This window comes from Bos javanicus, chromosome 23, assembly GCF_032452875.1.
Source record: "Bos javanicus breed banteng chromosome 23, ARS-OSU_banteng_1.0, whole genome shotgun sequence".
NCBI lineage: Eukaryota > Metazoa > Chordata > Mammalia > Artiodactyla > Bovidae > Bos > Bos javanicus.
The window spans coordinates 36,433,061-36,460,652 of NC_083890.1; the positions used below are offsets into that span (position 1 = coordinate 36,433,061).

The 27,592-nt window shown below is 42.1% G+C and overlaps 1 long non-coding RNA gene across 5 annotated transcripts in view; it reads right to left on the reverse strand.

Moving 5' to 3' along the window:
• Positions 1–1,077: 1,077 nt before the first annotated feature.
• The window catches only part of LOC133236618 (uncharacterized), a 405,417-nt gene continuing 378,902 nt past the window's right edge, over positions 1,078–27,592 (reverse strand). For 4 of the 5 annotated variants that reach the window (XR_009732945.1, XR_009732941.1, XR_009732944.1 and 1 more), the window contains one exon: positions 1,078–6,455. This is a non-coding gene — a long non-coding RNA (uncharacterized LOC133236618). The remainder of the gene's footprint in view (positions 6,456–27,592) is intronic. The other variant, XR_009732943.1, reaches the window with a different exon arrangement.

Consider the following 27,592-nt stretch of genomic DNA (forward strand, 5'->3'; position numbering starts at 1 on the left):
ATAATAATAATAAAGTTTGCTGCTCCCTGACCCTACACCATTGGTGAGTCTCCAGATAGAAGACGTCATTATTCTTCTCTAGAATCTGGCATCTGGATTCCCCTTAAATCACTCATTTGTTAATCAACTAATGTTTGTGAATCATCTACTATGCACCAGGCACACAGATGAAAATCAGGTTAGAGACTCATGGAGAAAAAGCAGATAAAAGACCACACAAGGATGGCTCTAATGAACTAGGAGCCTGGAGAGAAGGAAGGCTAAAAGGCATCATCCTGAGAGAATCAGACAGGTCTAAACTCAGTTCATTACAGAAGTCAGCAGAGGATTGAAAAGAATAGGGTTAGTTCAGTACTCTGCTTGGCAAAGTCAGGGATGGCCACACACGAGGATAACCCACTCATACTTCAAGAAGTAGGAGATGAAAGGAAAGGAAAGGAGGAACCAAACCAAGACAACTGTGACTCATGCAATTCCAGGGAGTATACAGCTTAGCCATTTAAATGTTTTTGAAATGCTATTAATTGCTTAAATAACTATGTCTAAAGTCTCTGGGTTACAAAATGCTTTCATGACTTCACCAAAGACACACACTAGCTCACTGCAGATCTTCAATATTATGAAAGTGTTTGGGTGGTTTGGAAGAGACGTTGCTTGCTAGTGAGATCAGGGGTGCCGATCATCTCCAAGCATCTAATGTTATTACCATCAGCTCTGCCCCTCAAATTTTAAGGATTACACAATGTCAGGTGTACACAGAACAGAACACAGGAAACCTATCACTAGAGAAGCCAGTCTCACGTGTGAGCAGAAAGTAGATACTTACCTAATGAATAAGTGATTGATGCAGTGATTGACCATGATTGCTCCTTTGGCTTTTTGATCAATGACACTGGCTGAAATTAACACTATGAACATACAGAGTCAAAGTGAGTACCTAGAAGTTAAGCTTAATTATAGCAAGGCAGCATAAATAACAGTCTTGTTTTGTTTTTGATCCACCTAACAGAAATGGATAAAAGCCACAACAATGAAAAATTCTTCACAACCTAATGATCAAATAAGACTTACACTGAATTACTTCAGTGTGATTAATTTATTATGAAACAGACAATAAACATTTGATTTGCCCGGGTACCTGGACACAGGCTATAGTCAACATAAAAATTAAACATCTGTCCTTTAACAAATGTTAATAAATCTAGGTCAACATTTTCCCCTAAGTGATTTTAAAGAGACATTTTATCTCTATAACTTTGAACTTAAAATATTTAAATGATCATCCACTGACCCAAAGAAGAAGAGTTAAAATGTTCACTTATTAAAATAATAAATGAAATGGCTTCATTTTTGGAAGGCGCAGCACACAAAAGCAACTTTTTATTCAACAAATATACATTGGTATTTTATTCAGTAAAGAAAAATCACTAGTATGTTTGGAAATCTTTACAAAAAAAATGTTATTTGGGGGATTCTCAAAGCTAGTAAGGGAAAGAAACATCAATTACAACATCAGAAAATACACTGTTTTAGCTTGATGTTATAGTTATATGATGAAATGTAAACATTGCTGGCCTAAAAAAAAGACTGATGAGTTTCTTGGCTATGATATCATTCGATCTTTTTTTTTTCTTTTGACTCTGATATCTGGTGTAAGTGATAACCACCATATAGACTTGAATACTTTTAAAATCCTAAAATGAAAAGAAAACCCCACATCTAAATTTACTTTTTTTCCACATGGCCAAGGAATCCAGTGTTAGACGTTTATAAGAAACTACATTCTTCCTCTCCCTAACGTAGCCAAGCTCCATGTGTACTTGTGATATCACAGCATGTTCTTACAAAAATTAATTTCAAATCAAAAAGGCAGGATAATGATTACTTTCAGCAGAGGAACAGATAAGGTAACAGAAGGACACTGTGGATAAAGCACAGATAGTATGCAATTAGAAACAAACAAAAAAAAAACAAAGTATTTTTGACTATATATTGTTTTAATTTTTATCCTGATGGACTTTCAGTTTTCATTAAAGGAGCTATTTTAAAAAATCTGCCTCTGGAAAAGATCTATTAAAAAATCACAAACTCAGAGATACTTGGAGAATACAGGAGTAGATAAAAAAAAAGGGGGTGTCATCATATAAAATTGATTATGTGAACTTTCTACACGCAGTGCTTATATGAGCAACCAGGAAAAACAATATGCAGATAAATTCAGCAGATACTTTATCTTCTGGAGGAAAAAAACCTGTATCTTTCTGTACATTGTGAAGCCAAGAGGGTAGGGTGGGAGCAGTTAAGTTTTATCCACAAGAACAAACACCAGGCTGGCTTTTAAAAAATAAGCCAAACCCAAAATATCCCAGAAAAAAATACTTTGTAATTAAAAAAAAAAAAGTGTTATATATATTTTTCTCCCCCATCCAAATCTGGAATCCTTACCATCTTATTTTAAACAAGCCAGAGACTGCAAGCTTCTATCTGTTTGGATAGAAGAGAATTTATATAAATGTTTTGTTCAAGCCCAAAAGGGGGAGAGAGTTTAAATATACAGTGCATGAAAGATGCATGCCCAACTTCAAAACAGTTTAGTGCACAGAAGAGGAAAAATAATCTAACCTTCTGTTAGTCATTCTCAGCGGTCTTTAAGCTTAAATATCTTGCCATTTGCAACATCATTTCCATGACCCCCGACTTTAAAGAGATTAACCGAAATTTCATAACTGCCTTGCTCTGGCGGTTCTGTGGTGGGGGAGAACCAGAGGGTCAAGGAACAAGCTGGACACAAAAATCTGTATTTTGCACTCTTCCTTTGCACTTGAGAAAGAAAAACGGGGCCGATCCATCTGTATAATACTAAACCAAATCTCTTTAATTCCAGTCAGCTTTTATCATTCAGTCACTGAGTCTGTGTGTGGAAAAATTCAGGCTAATTCCCCCCTAGCAACAGCCTCAGCCTATCAGAAGACTGGATGCTCCGTGCAGCTGCCAGCCAGAGAGAATAACTCTAAGTAGGTCAGGCCTGTATTTCTAAAAATGCTACGGTCTAGTAACCCCACTGTCCCGTCTGTCTGCCCTGCCCCGTAATAACCTCAATTGCTTGGTGACACAATGACATACTACCCTGTTAGAGAGCAATCACATCATGCTACATTATTCTGCTCCGAGCCTGACTGCTGGGTGAAGGACCCTCGGAGGGGACAGCATTAATCAGGCAGCCATTCACGTCCACCCGCACTTCAGTGGCGAAATGGGGACTGCATTAATGACCAGCTGTTTGAACTAACACAAACAAAATCATGTCTTCCACCCTGTTGGGTGCACAGAATACGCCATTCTGAGCCGGCAGGTTCCGCTCCTTGACGAAAGCGAAGAGGTACATTAAAACGGGCTCCGACCACGCCAGCTCCGGCACCCCCAGAGTAAATATATTTAAATTATCTGACAGGCGCGGCTTCAAAAGCTACTGATTGAATATGCACGGCTTTCCCGGCCACCGATTTCCCCCTAATCCACATTAAAAAAGGAAACGCAGACCCGGGGAAAGCAATACGTAGGATTTTAGCCAGGAGGCCGAAACCCGGGGAGCTGAACTAAAATTGACTTCTCTTCGGGCAGAGAAACAAAGCAGGGCGAGGAGTAATTGTGCGGCGTGAACACAAATACAAATACGGCATGAATACCGTGGAGGAGCGCTGAAAACAAGTAAGAGTAAACATCCCCAGCCTCCCGACCAATCAGCTCCTCCCACCGGCTCTTTGTGGGGCTGGACTCACACACACGGCAATCTCTAAGCGCCAGAGACAAGGGAGGGAAGTGAACGTGGCCTTCGCCTCCCCACCACTGCGGTGCCCCGACTTCCCACGGGCTTACTAACAGACGGCTGTTTGGCTGCGAGACCGCCAAGGCTCCGGCAAACTTTACATGGGGGCAGCAACAAAAATCAGAACCCCGCTGCAGTTGCCCAATTCCAAGATGCGATTTTTTGCATTTAATTGACCCTATTTCATCTGAACTGTAACTTTTAACTCCTCTCCACGTGAATGCACAAAAACCGAGCAAATAAAAACTCTGTGTGGATGCAGAGATTCGGGGCGATTGGCAACAGCTGCTTGGGGCTATTGGAGGAAATACCGTGTATTGACGAAGAGCGCGCTGATATTTACATGCACGATTCATCTGCATTTTTAAGGGTTCATAGTTTCGTTTAATGAACATACAATATCCCTCCACCCTCCCCCATAAATGGATAATCCAGCCTTCAATTATGCAGAACCCAGCAAGTCTTAGACGTGTAATCCATCAGGATTTGATTTACAAACACAGAAAAATTCCTGACTCCATTTGCCCTGGTTTGAACTAGGTTTGATAACTTAGTTATGACTGTCTTCTTCACTCTGTGGCACACATCACACAGTTATTCTTGGAGAGGTGCAGGCGCTGACGCAACCATGAACCACTAATTACAAGCTGCTGACATTCTGCTTGTCTATGCAGCTTTGAAGTTCTAAAGTCTGTTTTTCTCTCTGATGGGCTTGCTCAGTTGCATTCTCCTTCCCTCACTGCTCCCCGCCCCGCATCATCCCCTCTTTCCTTCTCTACACTGGAAGCCTTTCTGCACATGCTGTAGAACTACCTGGAGCAAATCTCTAAGAGAGATCAGCTTCTCCAACCTGCTTTCTTGGCATTCCCTCCCTGCTCTCCACCGCACAGAGATCTACAGTTTCCAAGTACAGTAATCAGGTCTCCACCCAGCCCCACCCGCAGGAATGCGCCAACAGCTGGCCAAACATAATCCAACACACAGAGCCGCCTTTGTAGAAATAGTAACAAACAGTGGAAGGGCCAGACAGGCGTCCCAGAAGAGCTCCCCATGACAACTGGGAAAGCACCTCACCCCCAGTTTTGAGCTGGGCTTGGAGCACCAGAGCCCACACATCGGAATCTAAAACAAGCTTCAGGTGCCTCCCCCAACCTCGCCAGAGGCTGTTTCGAGGGCACCCGCGTCTCCAGATGGCAAGGTAGATGCAGGCTTTCTCTACGTGGAGCATGACTCTGCTCTGCCACATGGCACACGCCCTCGAAATGCGACATAGTGATCCCAAATCTCATGAACAACATCCGCACCTGAATCTAACCAGCTACCTTGAGAGCTGGTAGGACCACCTCTTTCCTACAAAAGGATTTCTTTTTTTAATTATAGGCTGATCCGGGAATTCAGAAACACGTAAATATAAGATTGCATTCATCTCCATTGTACGCTTAGCATCTGAAGCCTGTGGTAGCCAGCTGGTCTCAAAGTCATCTGGGATACATTTATTTTGATTAAATTGATCAGATTTCTATTTACTGGATAGAATTTTTCATCATACTGAATACAGCTGTGTTTACAGGGGATCTGTCGAAGAAGAAGCAAACAAAACCCTACAGTCAGTCCGAGCGAAGCACAGAGCATTCAGAACTTCAAGGAGTTAAAGCTGAGGAGGGTTGCTTTCACATTAACAAGAAAATTCTGCATGCAGCTGCTTTGGCCATGCTCTCTAGCTAGTCAGGAAATGGGTGTTGAGCTGAAGCTGAAAATACAAGCTGCAATCAAGCCCGATCCAGCCAAGTGACAGACTTCCTGTGTAAACTGGTCAGAAATCGCCCTCTTTTCATGTCTCTACATGCATGCACATGCATTTAAATCCATGCTGCAAGGCTGATCTTCTCCCTGGGGACACTGGTACAGTCACCTAGCTCATCAGTTTCTTCCTTGACAGCACCGGGGACATCCAGACTACAATTTACAGTTCTTCCACCCATAGACTGGGTTATAAATTATGCCTTCCTCCCTAGAATGAGAATGCAGGGCCAGCGGCAGACAATCGAACGGCATTCCGCCTCTCCTCTTTCTTCTCAGGCGCTCCCTCGCTCTGCCTTTCTCCAACTCTGCCTCGTCGGCAGGCAGGCAGGCAGACACATCAGAGACCAGGTTTATCCATCTTCAGCTCCACTCTCAAGTAAAATGCCACCACATCTCGCCATGGGTCTTTCCTCCCAGACTAATCCCCAAGAGCAGCCTGAGCTGGGTGCGCCGTGGGGAAGACCAGTGGGCATTGGACGGATCAAATTCCTAACTTCTCCTGCCCGGTCCTTGGCGTTCTTTCTATCCATCCCACCCCGGGTCTTCTCCCGCATCACCCTGTCCTCCGAGTCCCCTCGCCTGCCTGCGAGGGGACCCCGGCCAGAGCTCCACCAGCAGGTCCTTGTTCTGCGCTGCGTAGACCGATGATGCTGGGTTCCCGTGCGCCATGAAGAAGCCGAAGCCGGGAGACAGCAACAGCAGCTCAGGTAACCAGGAGAAGCTTGGCGTGCCCGCAGCGATGCAGCCCTGGAGCTGTGAGGAAAGACGGTCTGGCTTCAGAATAAAAAAAAGAAAGAAAGAAACACAAAACAGCGCAGCTCAGCGCCTGCGGGGGTGGGAAAAACAGACACAAACCATTAAAAAAAAAAAAAGCAAGAGTTAAAATCAAATTTCAAAAAATATATATAATACATAGATCAGAGTACTTCATGCGACTTTTATTTCTGATGTTTCTCGGGTTATTGGCCTCCCCGCCCCCTCCAAAATCTCTCCTGTCCCCGAACGCTACTGTCCATGAGTGCCGAGTCACAAAGGCTTTTGCTCCAAAGTGCTAGCAGACCCAGCATCACATGAGAAGCCACATGACAACTGGAGTCGGCTGCTGATGTGGTCAACTGTGTTGCCGAGGCAGGGGGAGTAGGAGGGAGACAGAGCTGAAGTGAGACATGCCCCTCTTGTGCTCCAGGAAGAAATTTCCTTAAAAGAACAATGAGGAAAAAAGGCATCTCTGAAGAAATGCTGGTGAATGCACCCGGACTTGCAGACATGCACACTTAACATAGCCTAGAGACACTGTGGGCGCTTGGAGATATTCTGAGGATGCTGTACCTCAAGCACAAGCTGGATGGCAGCAATATTATTTCCAGTTTGTATTAGTCAAAGCTTGATTCCACTTAAGTGGATTCCTGAAAAGCACACGCCATGTCTTCATAGCATGATCAGGCTTGGAAAACCAATTCTATTATCTCTCCCTGCAATCTGCATCTGAACCTGCATTCTGAATAATTTATTTTTAGACTAATAAGATGCTGGCCAAGACCGCTCCCTTTCTTCTTGGGCGGATGGCGCAGGCAATATTCACCCAAGTGGGAAAAGCTTGCCCCTTTGTAGGGAGAAGAGTCGATTTTCATTATTTTCCAAAAATGCACTTTCTCATTTAAAGGCGTACAAACACATAATGAAGTTCTCCTGCAAGTAAGCATTAAAAACAAGCAAAATGTTTCTGCTTCGCTGAACTGACAAGCCTCATACTTTCCCTGTGGCATCTCAGGCTGGCGGATGGTGGTGATATTTTTCTGATGATGCTCATGGCTGTAGCTAGAGCCCTTAAGCCACGTGGATATTGCTACTCCTCGGCAGGGTGAGAGCGAACAACTGCTTTCCAGGGCATCTCTCTGAAGAGGTGCTGTGCTGCCCAGGTATGTTGTACCGGTTATATTAAGGCAGGTAGGAGAGAGATGGCCTCAGGGCCTTGTCGAATCGATCAGTCATCCCAGAATTAAGTACGCTGCCTATATGCAACATCCTCCCCACGGTGTGAAAGGTATGCCTCTTTAGAAAATTCGAGCATGCCAGCTAACTGGAAGGAGAGCATCAGTAAACAGGTGGCAGGAATTGTCTACAACTTGTCTTACTGAACTGTAGGTACCAAGGTGAGCGGCCCTTCATTCATTCAAGTGCATATTATAAGCTTCCAGGTGTGTTTGCGTCAAGGATTGTCCTGGACACTGGGGAGAAGATAGGCACGGTCTCTGCCACCCGAGAGCTCATGGTCCAGTAACCACATGTGTCTTTTCACCTTCGAGGTCAACCATCTCCCAATCTCGATACTCCAAAGACATCTAAGGAAGAAACCCTGCGGTTTTTCATGCCTTTCCGGCCATCAACCCTTACGAACTCTCGAGTTCTATGGATTCTTTCCTTACAAATTACACTTGAATTTAAGATGTCCTCTCCAGTCCTCCATTCCAGAGTCTACGCTCACGCACTCACACCGGCACAGTCCACATTATTCTCTGTCGCCTCCTTCTTTGTTCTAGTCCATTGGGCAACCGGCCACTAAACAAACCTTAATAAACCACCACGTTCTGGATGTCCAGACCCCCTTCTCCATGTGGTCTGGGCAAACCTTCCAAAACTGAGGATGGCTCCTTATTTCTTCAGGTGTACATGCTACCAGTAAAAACACCCTGTATCTGACGGTACATCATCTATGTCAGTAGACTGGTCTATTCCTGACCCTCTGAAGACATCATCCATTGAATCAGGAAAAAAACAGTAATTTTGGCTTATTTTTGTGAGTAACTAGGCCCAGAGCATGGTAAGGAAACCAAAGACCCAGGAGGCACTGCCCCTGCCCTCAGACAATGTGTAATCTATGCAACCTGTGCTCTACTGGCACTAACCGTGTACTATCTTGAATTGCTCTCTCTTCAAGATTTATTTCTTGTAACAATAATAAACAGGTCTAAATCTGCCTACCAAATGAATGTTGGGTAAATAGTGCCCTAGAGGGTCTGAGAAGGGAAAGACGAATTCTACCTATATGTCTGCCAAGGTCCCCAAAGAACGCTGAGATCTGCAGTGAGCTATGAAACATCTGGCCAGGCTAGGGGCAAGGTGTGGGCCATAACAATAATAGTAACAAGAGGAATGAAACACTAGCCCTTCATTTACGCCAGGATCTCCTCTAAGCATTTCACATCCCTGAAGACAGTTAATCCTATGAGGGACTTAGTGCTTTAATAACCTCTTTTCAATGATACAGAAGTACCCATGAGAGGTTAAATAAGCTGCCCAAGACTGCACAGCAGGTAAGGGCTAACAGATCGATACGTCTGACCCCTAAGCACCACTTTTTAACTGCCATGCTGTACATCCTTGGAGCTGGAAACCAGAAAGGTGAGGGACATACAATCCTGACTGAGATGCATGAGGGGATCAATTCAGTTCAAGCAGAGGGCAAGGTTTGTAGAAGTCAGACAAGAGCAGGGAGAGCCATATTAAAAGGCTAAGGCGTTTTACTCTTATCCTAAAAAGCATGTGACTTTTCCATTATTGTTCCAAATTATAGGAAGACTTTTCTGGTGGTTCAGTGATAAAGAATCTGCCTGCAGTGTAGGGGATGGAGTTCAATCCCTGCGTCGGGAAGATCCCCTGGAGAAGGGCATGGCAACCCACTCCAGTATTCTTGCCTGAAGAATCCCTTGGACAGAGGAGCCTGGTGGGCTATAGTCCATAGGGTCGCAAAGAGTCAGACGTGACTGAAGCGACTTAGCACACATAGTTAAAATTAATAGAGGGTGGAGGAAAGACTGGATATAAGGAGACTGACCAAGAGGCTCCTGCCATAGCCTGACTATAAGGCTCCACTGTCTGAACGCAGTAGTGGCAGGAGAAAAACCAAGAGGGGTTCTAGAGGCTTTATGAAAAAAGAAATAACATTACTGAGGTGTTTCTTGGGGAAAGGGAAAAATGATAGCAAAGCTGACTGCATGTTTCTTTAAACCTGGATAAATTAATCAAGCAGTTCCCTGAGCTCAGAAACCGATCTCCTCCATCCTTGTTTTTCCAAGCACAATACTTGATACATTTTTTAAAAATACTGAATGAATCAGTTAAGTAGATGGAGGTAGAAATGGGAAAAATAAAGCGATGCTACACAGAAGAAAAAACTACAGAAAATTTAACATCTCATAGGATATCCAAGGGGCAAGCTCCATCATGAAATTAGATACTTAGAAATAGCATCTGTTTTCTCTCTCTCACCACTGGCCCAGATTTTCAATGATACCTGCTTTCACCCATCATGCACCTTAAGGCTCCTCTTCAGGCTCGTTTTGATCAGATGTGCCAATTCCTCCCTGCTCCAGCCACGTCAATCTTTGCTCATCACCTGCAGACCCATCTTATCCAGGTCTAGCTCCTAATTTGAACACTGCACTTATTACACCAAGGCAGTAAAATCCGTAACCAGACATACTTTACCATTCTTTTATTTTTTGATACACAGCAAAGTGGGGAAACCACACAAGTTTATCACCCTTCGCATACAATCTTAGCTAACCAGAACCCTAAATTAACAAATGTACCTCATTTCTTAAGTAGCTAATGAAGGTTAATATGACATACTGCTTCTGGCTCTGGAAGTAAAAAGGGGTATTATTGCCTCATATTATAGCTGGGGAAAAAAAGTGTTAATAATCTTTCTCATCAGCAGTAAAGAATTGGGCTTTTAATACCCAGATATATTTTAGTAAAAGGCTAGTATATCATCTCTAAGTGGAGTTCAAGAGCAATGTTAGATAACTAGGGCATTTCAAGAGCCTACTTATACTAGAGACCAAGGGAAAAAAACACAGTGAAAGCCAAATTTATTCCTACATTGTTGAAGGAAAAAAGAAAAAAAAATGCAAATTTATGTTGGGAATATTGTGATATTGCTTTAGATTAATTCCAGTGATTAATCTTTAAATATTAAGATAGAAACTTCGATCTGGAAAATAAATGATTCTGAGTAAATGGGTAATGTAATATGTGAACAAGGTCACTGTTTTGTTCAGTGACATTCACACCAACGTGTTATGTGGACCTTCTTGGGTAGGACAGTGTATGAAGCATGATGGGAGAAGAAAATGAACGAGGTACCATCTGGGTCTGCAAAGAGCTTATGAGACCCTCACCCAGGAAGACACTTCCCTCCGTTTGACAAAGGGAACCTACTGCTTTTGACAACAGCAAATAGAGGGGGAGAAAGTGGAAGCAGTGACGGATTTTATTTTCTTGGGCTCCAAAATCACTGCAGATGGTGACTGCGGCCATAAAATTAAAAGACACTTGCTCCTTGGAAGAAAAGCTATGACAAACCTAGGCAGCATATTAAAAAAGCAGAGACATCACTTTGCCAACAAAGGTCCACGTAAGTCAAAGCTATGGTCTTTCCAGCATGTGAGAGCTGGTCCATAAAGAAGGCTAAGCTCCAGATAACTGGTACTTTCAAACTGTGGTGCTGGAGAAGGTTCTCGAGAGACCCAAGGGAAGCAAACCAGTCAATCCCAAAGGAAATCAACCTTGAATGTTCATTAGAAGGACTCTTTCTGAAGCTCCAATACTTTGGCCACTTCATGTGAAGAGCCGACTCACTGGAAAAGACCTTGATGCCAGGAAAAATTGAAGGCAAAGGGAGAAGGCGGCGGCAGAGGATGAGATGGTTAGATACCATCACTGACTCAATGGACATGAATTTGGGCAAACTCCAGGAGATAGCGGAGAACAGGGAAGCCTGGTAGGCTACAGTCCATGTAGTTGCAAAGAGTCAGACACAACTTAGCAACTAAATAACAACAAAGAATAGCAGAGGTTAGTTTAAAAAAAAAAAAAATGAATATGGCTTCTTGAAAGTAACTCAACACATTAGGCCACATTGAGGTATTACCATAAAAGAGCGAGCTTGGGTGATACGAACCTCAATGAGTGTGACTCTTTTTTAAGTTTCTTAAGTGAATAAGAATGCTATGCTTTGTCTCTATAATATCTCCTGGGAGATACTGATGATGCGAATGTAGAGAAAAGAAGGATCTCTCTGGGCTCATTCACTAGGTTTCCAGAGGACTGAAAATTGCATGCCATGTTTTCTAACTTCCCCAAAATGGATGGATGGATACTGAATTAAGATTCGCTCTTCACAAAGCAGAATGACAAATGCTAATAGTTGGCTGCTGGCAGCGCCCTGGTCTCTCCTCTCTTCTCTTACCTAGTATTATGACCCTGATACATTTTACAGGGGCCAAATGGCAATTTTAAGGTGGAAAGACTGTGTTTGTTCACCTGTGAGTGGTTTGACCTTAGACTTCGCAGAGCACTGTCAGGAAGTCAGTTTTTCCATGCTCTTTACAGTAAACAAAGACAGTGTGGCTGAGATCCAAATGTTACAGAAGGTCAGGGACCAAACTGCCTCAAAGACAAAGAGACCGCTTCCAGAAATTGAAACACAAAATAGATGTGAGAGCCATCAACATTCCAAACTGTGCTCCTGTCCAGTGTTTGGTTCAAACAATGTGACACATACCCAGTGTCGAAGCATAATAGAAATAGAATCATAAAACCCCAGGTGCTGCAAAGCACCTTAAAGGTCATCTCGTCCAACTGCAAATTTGAATTGTGAACGGTGCCCTTTAAAATATCTCCTCCATGCAACACCTCCAGCGACTGAAAATGCAGTACCCTGGGAGGCAGAAACCCATTCCATCTTTTGAAGCCCTGAGCCAAAAGGTCTGGTGCCTCACTGGAGCTTCTATTTACCAGCCCTCAATTTAGAAGCTTAGGCACTCAAGTTTAGGGTGCTTTTCACATGGATGTCTCTCAAATATTAGAGGGACTCTGTCATTACCCATGGGCTTTCCTGTTGGCTCAGCCCTAAAGAATCCACCTGCCAAAGCAGGAGACATGGGTTCTATCCCTGACTCTGGAAGAGTCTCTGGAGGAGGAAATGGCAACCCACTGCAGTATTCTTGCCTGGGAAATCCCAAGGACAGAGAAGCTTGATGGGTTACAGTCCATGGGGTCACAGAAGAGTTGGACACAACTTACAGACTAAATAACAACAATCACCACTCAGATGGTTCTTCTCTACATCTAATATGTGCAACTTCTTCAGTCACTACTCTGTGACATCTAATCCATTCAACATCCCATTTTCCAGTCTCTGAATTCATGCCAGTTTATGGGTGGCCCTTTGAAAGATCTGTCACATGAACACCAGGTCCCACAGTGGGGCCACACAGAGTGAGGCCCTTCCTCCTTCCCTCCAAGAGGCCAGATCACGATCAGCGCAGCACCATCTGCCTTTGGTCTCCAGGTGGGCACATCACATTGGTGACTCACCGGCTCACCTGCACCCTTGTTCACACATGTTCCAAATGAATCACTGGACAGCAGCTTTATGCAACTATATGACCATTTTTGTTTTGCTTTTGAGCAGATTCTATGGTAACAAAAAGGAAAGGAGTAGCAGGCAACATGACTGCGTTTGTGAATACACACACCGTCTCTTCCATGGGAAGATAAAATCCCCACAAGGCAATAAGTACACCTTCTGTTTTTTTCTTATATCACAACAGAACTGCATAAAATGGAATACCTCTGATGATGCAGAATAGCCTAGCCCAGGAGGAAGACCACTGGACATGAAGTCAAAAGCTCCAGTTCTGGTGACCATTCTGCCACCATCTTTTTATTTGCTATCACAGGTAAGCCATTCATGTCTTATTTCTTCAGCTGCAAAGTGAAATCTTCAGCATTTCAACAGATTATATGGAATTTTCATTTCTAAAATGTGTTAACACAATGGTATAAATAAAATATTAACTCTTGGCTAAAGCTTCCTAAGAGTCGGACACAACTTAGCGACTAAACAATAGCCAAACAACATTTCCTAAAGACTTTCCTTGACATTAGATAAGCTTCACATTCAACTGTCTCAAAACAAGTGAATGGCACATTCACAAATCAGAAAGTTCCTATGTCCAGGGTTGTTTGTAAAAGATGCTGCCAATTAGATAAATTAGGTGAGTCTGGCTGGGGGTCCTGGAATCTTTACCCTCGGATGAAATAACCGTTTTGAATAGGTGAACCAATTACTGAGATTCTCGGGGGTAAGGAATGAAATAAATGTCATGATGTGCTATCATTGCTTCCCACAATCCAAATGTCTTCTGAAAATGTCTTTAATTAACTACACAGAGAGAACCTTTAGGTTGAAAAGATCTAGTTTCTTTCACATTTTTTAACTAGAACCATGACAACAGAGTGGCCTGATGGCAATCAGCAGTTCACACGATGGGAACACTATTCACATTCTCAGTCAGACGGGAAGGAATGATGGCATATGGTCATTAACACAATACCCGCTCATGGTGAGATCTTGCGTTACAGTAAAATTCACTCCACGATGAGATTCTAAGGCACATTCCAACCTACGTGACGATAACCTGACAGACCACAATAGTTCATCTTCTAAGTATCTTATTAGACCACACAATTTTTCTCTTAAAGAAACTACAAATAAAAATTGGCAAGATAGGTGTGATTTTCTCAAAATCGGAGCCCGGTTTGGGGCCAGCCTTTCTCTCTGCTCGTCCTTCACTGTTCTGAGTTCAGCATCATCTACAAAAAAGGAGGACTTTGAGTGTCCGGGCTCTAATACTCTCTGCTTATGTGTCAGAAGCTTTTTTTTTTTTTTTTTAAGGTCTTCTGTTCTCAAGATATAAATCATCCAACTATCTATGATCTTGGACATCCACAAGTCACTCATGCATGCATCCACGCTGAGTCTCTTCAGTTGTATCCAACTCTGTGTAACCCTGTGGACTCTAGCCCACCAGGCTCCTCTGTCCATGGGGTTCTCTAGGAAAGAATACCGGAGTGGGTTGCTGTGCCCTCCTCCAAGGGATCTTCCCGACCAAACACTGAACCCAAGTCTCTTGTGTCTCCTGCATTGGCAGGCGGGTTCTTTACCACTAGCGCCACCTGGGAAGCCACCCCCCCCACCCCGAGTCATTCTGTCCCTACTTTCTCTCATTCTCAGAAGCCTCATGGCAGAGCCCCTGGTGCAATGATACTGTCTCAGTCTCAACCCCCTGTGTGGGAGTCAGGCAGAGATTTCTCTAGCTCAGCCTGGGTCTGAGTAGCAAGGGTCATGCGGCCACCCAGACAGCCCGACGAGAAGCTGAGCCTATGCGCTGCACATGTATTCCAGACACACACAGCGCTGGGAAGAGAGACTGATGCTTTCTGGTATCTGCAAAGTATAGCTAGGTAGCCAATTGTTACATAATTAAGTGCCTAATGGTACTTGATGTGAACAAAAGTTGTAAACATTAGCTTCCTGTCACCCATATAATAAGAGATTCTAAAATGCAATTAGCACAAATGACCATGTCTCCATTCAAGTCATGAGGCAGACTTTTAGAGGAAACTTTAAAATAATTGAAATGGCCATGTTTAGGATGCCAAGTGCATACAGATAGTTCACTGGCTGTTAAGACAGTGCAACTTTGTCAAGCAGTCGACGCAGGCATACTTCTGAAATTGAGTTAGACTGTGCATCTCACTGGCAGCAGGGCTCACCTGCACCCTTTGCTGCAGGTTCCCCAAGATCAGTACTGTTGTGTTCCGGTGCCTATAGGAATGCATGGATATGGAAGGAGGTAAGAGCGCTGGGGATGCAGTTTCCAAATGCACAGTTTGTAGAGGCGATGGGTAAGGTCAGAAACATGGGCTTTCTTTCATTTTAGATTTTTTTTTAATGTGGACCACTTTTTAAAGTCTTAATTTGTTATAATAATGCTTCTGTTATATGTTTTTTGGCCTTGAAGTATGTGTGACCTTAGCTCCCTGACCAGGGATCGAACCCACTCTCTCCATACTAGAAGGTGAAGTCTTAACCACGGGACCACCAGGGAAGTCCCTGAGCTTCTTAAAAATTTCTGGAACATGAGATTCTGTGTGACTTTAAGTGAACTGTGGCTCAGTGATGAACTTTTTCTTCATGCAAGTAACTGAGCTTATCTTAAACACTGGTTCTTGACACTCTCTTTTAAGTATACACACACGCATTTTGTGTGCAGAGGGGTATTAACTGTATACCTATTAATGTGATCATAAAGTTAGGTAACTGATGCAATTACACAAGTACATAAAATTATACAAATATGTAGAAGAGATCATTAACACAGATCACTCATTTAAATTTAATACGTTGGCTCTAACTTTTGATCCTCGAGATTTGAAAGACAAATATTTCTTATTACTGAGGATATTCCAAAGAATATTTTTGTAAAGAATCTAAAGAAAAAATTTAGGTAATTATCCTAAAGTGCTAATATAGACATAAATATAGCAGCTATTAATATGAGTACTTTGAAAGGAGAAACTTATTTGTGCCAGTATACTAAAAAAGACAAAGGCAATCTTAACACTTCAAAGTGACTGAGGTTGTAACTAGCCATATCTATCAGTAAGATTATCTGATGTAATGACTGTTGTGAAACATCGGAAAAAGAATAATTCTAATAATATGAACACTTAATTATTTCTTAATACATGCTAGGCAGTGCTCTGAGCATTTCACATTTAATTCTCACAAGGAGAACTGTGAGTTAGGCATTATCTGTATCTCCATTTTACAGATGAAGAAATTGCAGTAACTGAATGTTAAGTACTTTGACCAAGACCACACAGCAAGTAGGTGGGAGAGCCAGGCTGCAAATTCAGGCAGGTGGGCTCCCAAGTTCTGGCACCAGACTCCATCACTCTGCCTTGCATCTTTTTCCTTCTTTCTCCCCTCCCCCACCAGACCCCAGTCACCAAAATATCCAGCTGACTCTGCTCCTGGGACTGTCCAACTCTTCTCATTATCATGAACACGACAGCAACATTTAAGGAAGAAAACACAACATGTCTAATGACATGTTTACCTAGTGAGAAATAATCAAATGGCACACCATAGAGTTTTAAGAAACACTGAAGCAGGGCACCAAAGTTTACAGCTTTGTTCATAATGACAGAGACAGTAAGTAGAAAAACATGTGAGTGTATGAATTGACATGGGGGGCTGAGACCTGGCTGGGAGTCATCGAGAGCCACCTAGACGGGACTAGATGGGAAGATGAGGTAATAAACCCAATCGAATAATCATACTGATGACAGCCAGTATGTATTCGGCATCAAGTTTTCTACAGGAGCTTCAGAACCACTTAGTCTAATTTTTACAACAATCTGCAAATCCACTATTAGTTTTACTTTACAAATGAAGAAATGGAGGCTCACAGAGATGAAGTAACTTTCTCAAGATCAAAGAGCTAATAAACTTTTGAGGCAGGATTTACACCTTGCTCTGACTCTATAGCTTTTGCTCTTGAGATTGGAGTCATGTTACAATAGGTCAAGTTCAAAGCATTAGCCAGATCAAAAAAGGTTAACAGAGAAGTCGAGGTGAACAGGATCAAACCCCACACATACGAGTCATTAAGATGGCACTTAAGCCAACACAGAGCTCAGACAGTAAGACCACAGATCAGAGGCGGCTTGCTCGTTGGCTATGGGCTTCAGTCCTGTGCTCGCTGAGTGTAAATGCCATCTGACTGGAGGCAGAGTTGCCTGGATCCTCTCAGAGCCAAACAGAATTAGCTTCTACAAAGACTCTGGGGAATTAATCACAGTATAAGTAAACACAGAACCAAATAATCTGAGCCCTGATAAAGTCTGAAACAACACGGGAACTAGGAGTAGCTAAAAGAAATGACCAAGATGGAAAGAAGAAGCTGGATAAACTGGGGCCACCTATAGGATAGAGCCACGCCTGTAATAAGCCACAGACAACAAGATGGTGAATTCTGGATAAGAAGACATGCTGATGAGATGGAAGAACCACCTGTTTTATGTAAAGGTCCAAATAACCAGATCATAGTGGACAGCCACTCAAATCATGCCTTCATAATACAGAGTATTATTGAGAATAACTCAATTCACAGGGAGCTTCAGGCAGGCAGTACCAGATAGCCTGTCAGGGAAAAAAGAATGATAATTACAGAAAAGAATCATATCCTCAGAAAAACAAAAATTAATCAAACTAAGTTTGTAAAGTATATCTTACAGACACATTGTCTGGAATCATGCTCTCACAAATACTGATTCTGATTTTATGCCAATGCATTTAGCTAATTTAATGGTTTTGTCCTGTTACTTCTAAACTAGGTCTCCTCTCATAACGTCTTAGAATCTTCCTGGTTTCTTAAAGCATCTTAAGAAATTCAGTCACAAAGGATGGGATTTATTTTCCAAAGATTAAACAAGGATGTAATGGCTTCTCTGTTGTGGAAAAATCAATCGTATGACAATCACATTAAAAAAAATGTGAGTGACTCAAATCAACTTGAGGTAATACTTAATCAAATATAAGTAAAACTAATAAGCAAATAGCACTGAATTAAGCTGAAACACTACCACCCATAAAAAAATTTATTTTTTTAACTTTTAGAATAAATTTGGATACAGGGAAACGTAAAAGATAAGGTAAAGGGAGTTCCTGGTATTCCATATAACTAAACCTTACACTGGTCACAATGAGTAACTGACACAGTATTAACAAAACCCCATATTTTTATTGGAGTCCCTTAGTTTTTAACCTAATGTCCTTTTTCTGTTCCAAGATCCTATCAAGGATGTCCTATTGCATTTATTTGTCACGTGTCCTTGGGTGCTTCTTAGATGTGAGCTTCTCAGACTTTCCTTGTTTTTCATGGTCTTGACAGTCTGGGAAACACTGCTCAGGAAGTGTGCAAAATGAGAATGTCTTTCAACTTTGGTTGGTCTGATGTTCTCTTTATGGTCTGACGGGGTTATAGGACTGGAGGAGGAGAACCAACCTGTTGCCTTTGCCATTCTCATCACATTATATACAGGGTTCAGTTCAGTTCAGTCGCTCAGTCACGTCTGACTCTTTGTGACCCCATGAACCGCAGCACGCCAGGCCTCCCTGTCCATCACCAAATCCCAGAGTCCACCCAAACTCATGTCCATTGAGTCAGTGATGCCATCCAACCATCTCATCCTCTGTCGCCCCCTTCTCCTCCTGCCCTCAATCTTTCCCAGCATCAGGGTCCTTTCAAATGAGTCAGCTCTTCGCATCAGATGGCCAAAGTATTGGAGTTTCAGCTTCAGCATAAGTCCTTCCAATGAATACCCAGGACTGATTTCCTTTAGGACGGACTGGTTGGATCTCCTTGCAATCCAAGGGACTCTCAAGAGTCTTATCCAACACCACAGTTCAAAAGCATCAATTCTTCAGCACTCAGCTTTCTTTATAGTCCAACTCTCACATCCATACATGACCGCTGGAAAAACCATAGCCTTCACTTGACAGATCTTTGTTGGCAAAGTAATGTCTCTGCTTCTTAATATGCTGTCTAGGTTGGTCATAACTTTCCTTCCAAGGAGTAAGGGTCTTTTAATTTCATGGCTGCAATCACCATCTGCAGTGATTTTGGAGCCCAGAAAAATAAAGTCAGCCACCGTTTCCCCATCTATTAGCCATGAAGTGATGGGACCAGATGCCATGATCTTAGTTTTCTGAATGTTAAGCTAAACCAACTTTTTCACTCTCCTCTGTCACTTTCATCAAGAGGCTCTTTAGTTCTTCACTTTCTGCCATAAGGATAGTGTCATCTGCATATCTGAGGTTATTGATATTTCTCCCAGCAATCTTGATTCCAGCTTGTGCTTCCTCCAGCCCAGCATTTCTCATGATGTACTCGTCATATAATATAAAGGGTACATACCACCAATGTGCCTTTTATTGCTCATGTGACCACATGAAAGACTTTGATTGATCGTTATCCTCAGATCAATGGGAAGCCATGGAAGAGTATAAAACCAAGGGAAAATCATCAGGCTGGCCTTTAGAAATGCGAACTCTGGCAAGAGGGTGGAAAATTTACTGGAGGTGATGAGTAGACAGAGTGAAAACAGACAGATTTTTTTTTATAGTACTTAAGATGAGACAGGATGGTATCTCCAGAAGGGGTTGGTGGTAGTGTAAACATTGCAAAATACAAGCTTTCACTAGAAATTTAGTAGGTTGAGTTGACAGGCTGATAAACTGGAAATGAGAGAAAAGAGATCACAGAGGATGGAATCTACTTGTCTGGCTTGTGTAAAACAACAGGATGGCAGAACCACTCACTGAGGCAGGAAACATCAGGAGTGACCAGACATTTTCTTCCAGGAACAAAACACAAAAATATGATGCATTTTATCTTGGATACACTAACTTTTTTTTTTCTTGGACTTAAATCATCTTTATTTCAACTTTGCTTATTTTTTATGACATAGATGCATTATTGTTTCATCACTTTCGAACCTGCCTTATGTTTTCCAGTTAACACTATGATTTATTTTTGCAAGCAGACTGTTGAATCAAAGCACCACATTTACTAACGATGGTGGATTCTTCTGAAGTTTTTTTTGTTTGTTTGTTTGTTTTTTAAACTCTTATTACTAAAATGCCCCTGGGTTATATAGTGCAATGTGGTTTGTTTAGGATAAATGTGAAAGCCAGGATGTCTGTCTTTGCTCGGGTTCCTAGCCACTGCATCTCATTTGGAAATAGTCCATTTCAGGTAGTTACCTCTGTTCCAGGGGAACCTCTCCTTTATGTTTGATGTTTTCCTTCCTTTTCTTCTTAGTACTTCATGGAAGCATCTGACATGAAAAGATTGGATACATGACTCTCATGTGCCCTTAGAGCTGAGAGAGGAGATGTTTATAGGCAACTGAATACCATACATATGGAGATAATATAAATTCATGTTTCATTCACAAATTATACTACAGCTAAACATTCAAGTGGTTCCTGCCATTTTCCAGACACTGTTTTAAGCATTTTACATATATGTACTCATTTTGTCTTTAAAACTAGATGAGGCAGGTATTATAATTATCCTTATTTAACATAAAATGAAAGTGAAAGTGTTCACCACTCAGTCATATCTGACTCTTTGTGACTCCATGTACTGTAGCCTGCCAGGCTCCTCTACCCATGGAATTATCCAGGCAAGAGTACTGGAGTGGGTAGCCCTTCTCTTTCTCCAGGGATCTGCCCAACCCAGAGACTGAACCTAGGTCTCCTGCATTGCATGCAGACTCTTTTAACATCTGAGCCACCAGGGAAATCCAACATATAACTAAACTGTTAGAAATTAAAAGACACTTGCCTAGCCCACACGGCTGGGATATAAACCCAGGCACTCTGCCCTTGGAACTTGTGGTCTTACCTGTCATACTAAGCTACCTCTCATAACAAGTCAGGGAAGGAGATGAGACTATTTTATTTTTTAATCTTTTGGCTGCACTGCACAGCATGAGGGATCTTAGTTCCCCAACCAGGGATTGAACCCGAGCCCCTTACACTGGCATCACAGAGTCTTAACCACTGGACCTCCAGGGAAGTCCCCAGAGATGAGACTCATTTTGGAGACAGTAGGGAGTAACACAGAAGAGGGATTTCAAGGATATCAATATTTAGAAACTAATTAGACCTCTTTTTATAGTACTGTCTGCAGAGGGGAACGTATTGCTAAAAATACAAAGGAAAAGGAACTGAAACAATTTGGGAGTCAAGAGGAGCTGGTGTTCAAAAAAGATGAATTTTTTAAATGCTATTAAGATGTTTACTAAGTAAAGGACCACGGGACTGATAATAGAAAGCCACTATGAACTTAGGAAAAGCTGCTTTGATGGAGTGAAGAAGATGGAAGCTAGACTAGAGAAGGGGAATTTAAAGGTAAGGAAATGAAGACAGAAATGCTTTCAACAAACACGGATAAAATCGGGGAGGAAAGAAAACAATACCTGTAGTGGGAATATGGAGTCAAGGAACGGTTGTTTGTGCTTAAGATGAGAGAGCTTTAATAAAGCTCTTTGCTTTTTTGTGTGTTTTTTTGCCATGGATATTTCAATCTATAAATTGACCATATGTGCATGTATATATATATACATACACACACAAGCCAACATATACATATCTATCGGCGTGCGTGCTAAGTCACTTCAGTTGTGTCTGACTCTGCTACCCTATGGACTGTGACCCAACAGGCTCCTCTGTCCATGGGATTCTCCAGGTAAGAATACTGGAGTGGGTTGCCATGCCCTTCCTGCAGGGGATCTTCCCAACCCAGGGATTAAACCCACATTTCCTGCATCTCCTGCACTGGCAGGCAGATTCTTTATACATATGTATCATAGCATACATATGATATTACTATAATGTTATTTTGCCTTATATTCTCCCAGGGAATTTTCTTCTCTGCATATATAAATATAAATATATATATATATGTATGTATATATGTTCCTTATATTTGGGACTAGATCACTTAATAGCACTCTTCTTTCATGATAAACAATATTTCCTGGGCTGAACATCCCTCTTCCTCCCTTCACACCACTGGGACTTAACTGCTATTAAAAGCCAATGGAAAAGATGCAGTTGAGAGGGGGAAGTAGCGTATACATGAGAGAAAAGAGTCCATCAATAGTGCAAATTTGTTCAGCAGTGAGCAGGGGACAGATGTGAACCAAATATATTCAGGCATATTCATGCAGAGCCAGTGAATGAAATGATACTCTACATAACATATGCCGTGGTGGTGTAGTCACTAAGTCATGTCCAACTCTTGCGACCCCATGGACTCTAGCGACCCCATGGACTCTACAGCCTGCCCGGTTCCTCTGTCCATGGTATTCTCCAGGCAAAAATACTGGAGTGGGTAGCCATTTCCTTCTCAAGGGGATCTTCCTGACCTAGGAATCAAATTCAGGTCTCCTGCCCTGCAGGCAGATTCTTTACCAACTGAGCTAGGAGGGAAGACCAACATATGCCACAGAAACAAGTAACAGATCCAGGTACTGCCTACTTCCCCAGTTTGCTCTCACATCATCCTCACACTGGCTTCCTTGCCTCTCGGTGATCTCCGCCTGCTTTAACATGCCATCTTCTTCTTGCTTCAGATACTTCATACACGCTCTCATTCTGACTGAGAATATTCTACCCTCTGCCCTATGCCCCACCTTTTCCCCCAGGTTCTATTCTGGTAACGACATTCAACACATAGCCGTTGGATGAATGAACTGTGTTCAAGACATGTGCTGAAACTAAAAGCCCCCTGAAACTCAATGTGATTTTGGCTATTTGTTTCAATGCAATTCTCCATCTAGTTACCAATAAAATCTATTTACCAATATAAAACTGAGTCAGATGGTTAGATAGCATGACCAACTCAATGGACCTGAATCTGAGCAAACTCCTGGAGACAGTGAAACTCCTGGAGTCGGGTTGCAGTCCATGGGTTCGCAAAGAGTTGGACACAGCTTAGCGACTGAACAACAACATCAGGCATCTTAACTTCATCTAGTTAGTCACATTGTTAAACCCAGACTCATATTCTTCACTCCCACAAATACAGAGAACATATATGCCATTTCATTATTTTATCAAAAAAGACCATGAATTCCCTCCCACTAAGTAAGACAGAAAGCCAAATCCTAATCAGAATGCCAATGTATTAATATACAAAGAGATGTGTAACTATCAGTGCAACCAGATGCTCTTGTCAATCTGACCAACACCCTATTTTCATCCCAGACAAGCTTCATCTACAGGTTGATGAATCTTACATAAAAATGTGGATGAGACCAGAAAACAGTACTGTGAGCAGAAACCCAGGAGGTACCCAACACCATGGACAAGAGTCTGAAAGGAAGAGAGGACGTGGTAGTCTCTATGCAAGGAACATGCCTGGTTTTCAGAATATTAGCAGGTGGTCTCTTGTCAATTTGTCTTGTGATGAAGTGAAGTGAAAGTCGCTCCATCTACAGCAGATCTTCCCGACCCAGGAATTGAACTGGGGTCTCCTGTATTACAGGCAGATTCTTTACCAACTGAGCTATCAGGGAAGACCCCCTGGAGAAGTCTTGTGACTAAGCAATATTAAAAATGTGTGTGCTCACAGTTCATGTCCATAATGTCTTAAATACGCCAATTTACCCTTGCAATGGAGAGGATTAATGAATGATCATAAAGCATACTTTGAACTATGGCATGTGATACTCAATAATCTAGAATATGCAGGAGTTTCACAGACATGATCAGACATCTTGAGAAGTCTATACCCTAACATTCTCTAAAAAACAATAGTTCAAGTGTTTAAAAATCCTCCCAGGATAAAAAAAGAAGAGTCAAGCTACTAGCCTTATAGCATTCATATAACTAGGCTCCCTTGTTTTATAAAAGAAGACACATGCAAGGCGGTCAAAACTAACATAAATCGAATGAGGAAGAAGATTCAGAATCTATACAGATACACTTTCAAGAAAACTGGGCAACTAGAAAGCCTGAATGAGTAATAGAGGCGAGACAGATTTTTATTTATTGTTTACCCATAGGTTAATGGCAAAATGTGAGCCTGCATCTTGGTTGCAAAGAAGGAGCAGAGGAGAGAGAAAAACTGAGATAAAGGAGAGGGGAAGAAAAACTGACTCAGTAACTCTTAGAATTAACCAGGTCAATTTTATGGATGAGAACAGACATTTTTAATGAGAGTGAAGAGAAAGAAAACCTTTCAGCTGTAGATAATAGTGGATATGTAGGAGAGAGAAGATGGACGGGATTGTAAGAGATGGTATTAATCTTCTCTGTAAATTATAAGGAAAGGTGAGATGGTGCTATATGGTTCATGACAGAAGGGGGAAAGGTGGGCTCATGTTACAGATACAAGAGCATTATCTTTATTCACCAAGTGCCAAATACTTAGCACAATGCACAGCACACAACAGAAACTCAATAAATACGAACTGAATTCAAGAGTTCAATTTGAGGAATTTAGGCACACCGCACGGAGAAGGCAATGGCACCCCACTCCAGTACTCTTACCTGGAAAATCCCACGGACGGGGGAGCCTGGTAGGCTGCAGTCCATGGGGTCGCTAGGAGTCAGACACGACTGAGCGACTTCCCTTTCACTTTTCCCTTTCATGCATTGGAGAAGGAAATGGCAACCCACTCCAGTGTTCTTGCCTGGAGAATCTCAGGGATGGGGGAGCCTGGTGGGCTTCCGTCTATGGGGTCGCACAGAGTCAGACACGACTGAAGCGACTTAGCAGCAGCAGCAGCAGGCACACCGCAAAAGGCAGAACAGCTGACACATCAAATGAGACTAAAAGCTAAGCAGGGAAAAGACTTTTCACCTCTTTTTAAAGTGAAAGTCACTCAGTCATGTCGGACTCTTTGCGACCCCACGGACTACACAGTCCATGGAATTCTCCAGGGCAGAATACTGGAGTGGGTAGCCTTTCCCTTCTCCCGCATTGCAGATGGATTCTTTACCCACACCTTTGTAAGGTGTCCTTAAAGATATATGCCCTATTACTGAGTTCTGGATGTTCAGCAGGGATCTTAGGAGGAAAAGACAGACAACCTTCCCGGGGGCTATTCAACTCTGCCATCCTCACACATCCACAGAAAACAGGTAACCACTTCATGAATAAGTAATTACTGACAGCTGGCAGATAAGACGTAACTTTCTTATCCAACACCCAATCCTCTTCTGCAGAGATGGACAACACAGAAACATTTAGTCAATCACACTGTCAGTTGGTCACCCAGCTCTGCAGACCACACAAAAGAACAAAACAGGCAAGCGGAGGCCTGGAGACTTCTCCGTGGCCTGCATCGGTCTAGATAAATGAGAAGGCCAGGTAATCTGTGCTTTGTATTCTACAGATGGCTTTCTCGTGTCTAAAACCATTCAAATCTGAAAACAAATCCCTCTCAAATCCAAAATCACGGCCAGTCAACAACAGGGAACGGAAGGCATATCATTAAGTCTCTTCTGGGGAAAGGCTGTTGACTTGGATTCCCGGTGACGTGGGCGCACGACGGTTACGGATGCTGTGTTCAGGTGTCACTGAATTCACATGATATCTAATAAATCACAGGATGTTCACTTGTCCTATTAAAACTGCATTCTACCTTACCAAGTCTGAATAATTTGTATAAAATGGATTGCTGCAGTTCTCACTAGAAGGTCTAATTGCATTCCTGGTATAACTTAAAATGATAACCTTATCTTAATTAGCAGCATGATGCAGAAATGCTTTCGAAAGCCTCTGAGAATTAACCTGCATTTTTAAACTGGAGCCCTGGGGCTTTAAAAAAAAAATAACTTAAAAAACTCCCTATTGAATATGTGAGCCAACGTTAATTTATCAAAAGGACAAAAGGGAATAATCATATTGTGAGAGACTAAGCAACACAACTGACACCTCCTCTGATGAAGCAGTCTGTACTGCTCTTTGCAGAATCACACACGATGTAATTCTAAGGCCTAAATCTCTGTGATGGCCACTGATTCGTCGCACCCATAAGAGTCTCTCTCAGTTTATTCTAATGAGATTCACCATCCATTATAAACGGAATACTACAATTGTGGAAATGAAGTGGACAAACACTGTGGGTATATAGTGTCTTCACAGGGAATTAATCCCCATACAGATCCCCTATGGCATGCCCTCAAGTTCCCATACACGGCCTTTCTCTCAATCAATCCAAGTTCAATTAATTCTGGCCTTCCTCATCCATCTCAACATCTCTTTCCAGCCCACTCACATTTGAAACGTCTGCACAAAACTCCAAAAGAAAAGGGCTTTCTGTGGGAGAGGTTATAGTCTGTATATAACCGCTCTGGTAGAGATGTACATTGGCTCACTTAGGACAATCATAATCCAACACAGCACACAAGGATATATGAAAATTAACATTTCAACCTATTGTACTATATGATGGCAAGATTTAAAGACTTTGCAGTCATCATTGTAGAAACCCAAAGCAGATGTTAAAGAGTCCCCATTTCAGTGCTTGCAAATTGAGGGACATAATATAGTACACACTATGCAGCTTGGCATCTATCCTCAAATGCCCAGCTAAAGAAACATATTGGGTTGAGTTTATTATCGTCCAAAATTCAAACTAAAGTCACATCTAAAAATGTTAAAGACATGCTATTGTAAGTGAACTACTCTCCCAAGACTGGCCCTTGAGATTTGCGGTTTCTCTAAGTTGGTACCACTTGGGGAATAACAGACTTCCTATAATACAACTTGGCATTTCCCTATCTAAAGACAGGGTCCTTTATGGTGGCTCAGACTCTAAAGTATCTGCCTGCAACGTGGAAGATTCCAGTTCGATCCCTGGGTAGGGAAGATCCCCTGGAGAAGGGAATGGCAACCTACTCCAGTATTCTTGCCTGGAGAATCCCATGGACAGAGGAGCCTGGAGGGCTTCAGTCCATGGGATTGCAGAGTCAGACACAACTGAGTGACTAACACTTTCACCTTCACTTTTACCTAAAAACAAATATGGCTCAAAAAAAATTTAAGTATTTTCTTCCTGCTAGAAGTTAAGGAGCAGTTTTGACTAATTTTAAGAGGTCAGAGCTAGTAGAGCCTATTGTATAGGATATTATCATTAGAACTGAGCATAAAACTAGTAGAAAGCAAAGAGGTACAAATACTTCTCGTATTTGAGATTGTAACAGATTGAAGTTCCATCTAGCTTAATTTATGAGCACAGAAAATAGTAATATTAAAAACACAGAACATACTAATAATATTAATTCAAAATATTTTTAAAAAATCGTCAGTACCTTCATCAGTAGCATTAAAACATTTTTAAAATGTCTACTGTAAGCAAGGAGCTGTGTTATAAGTGACATGAAGGTAACAGCTCTTATAAAATAGTAAAGCCTTTTAATTTATGTTCAGCTTTTCTTCAATAAGGGATGGCATTTCAGGGACGTACTATTGTGTAGAATATACGGACTCATATTTACATAAGCAAATTATCCGTATC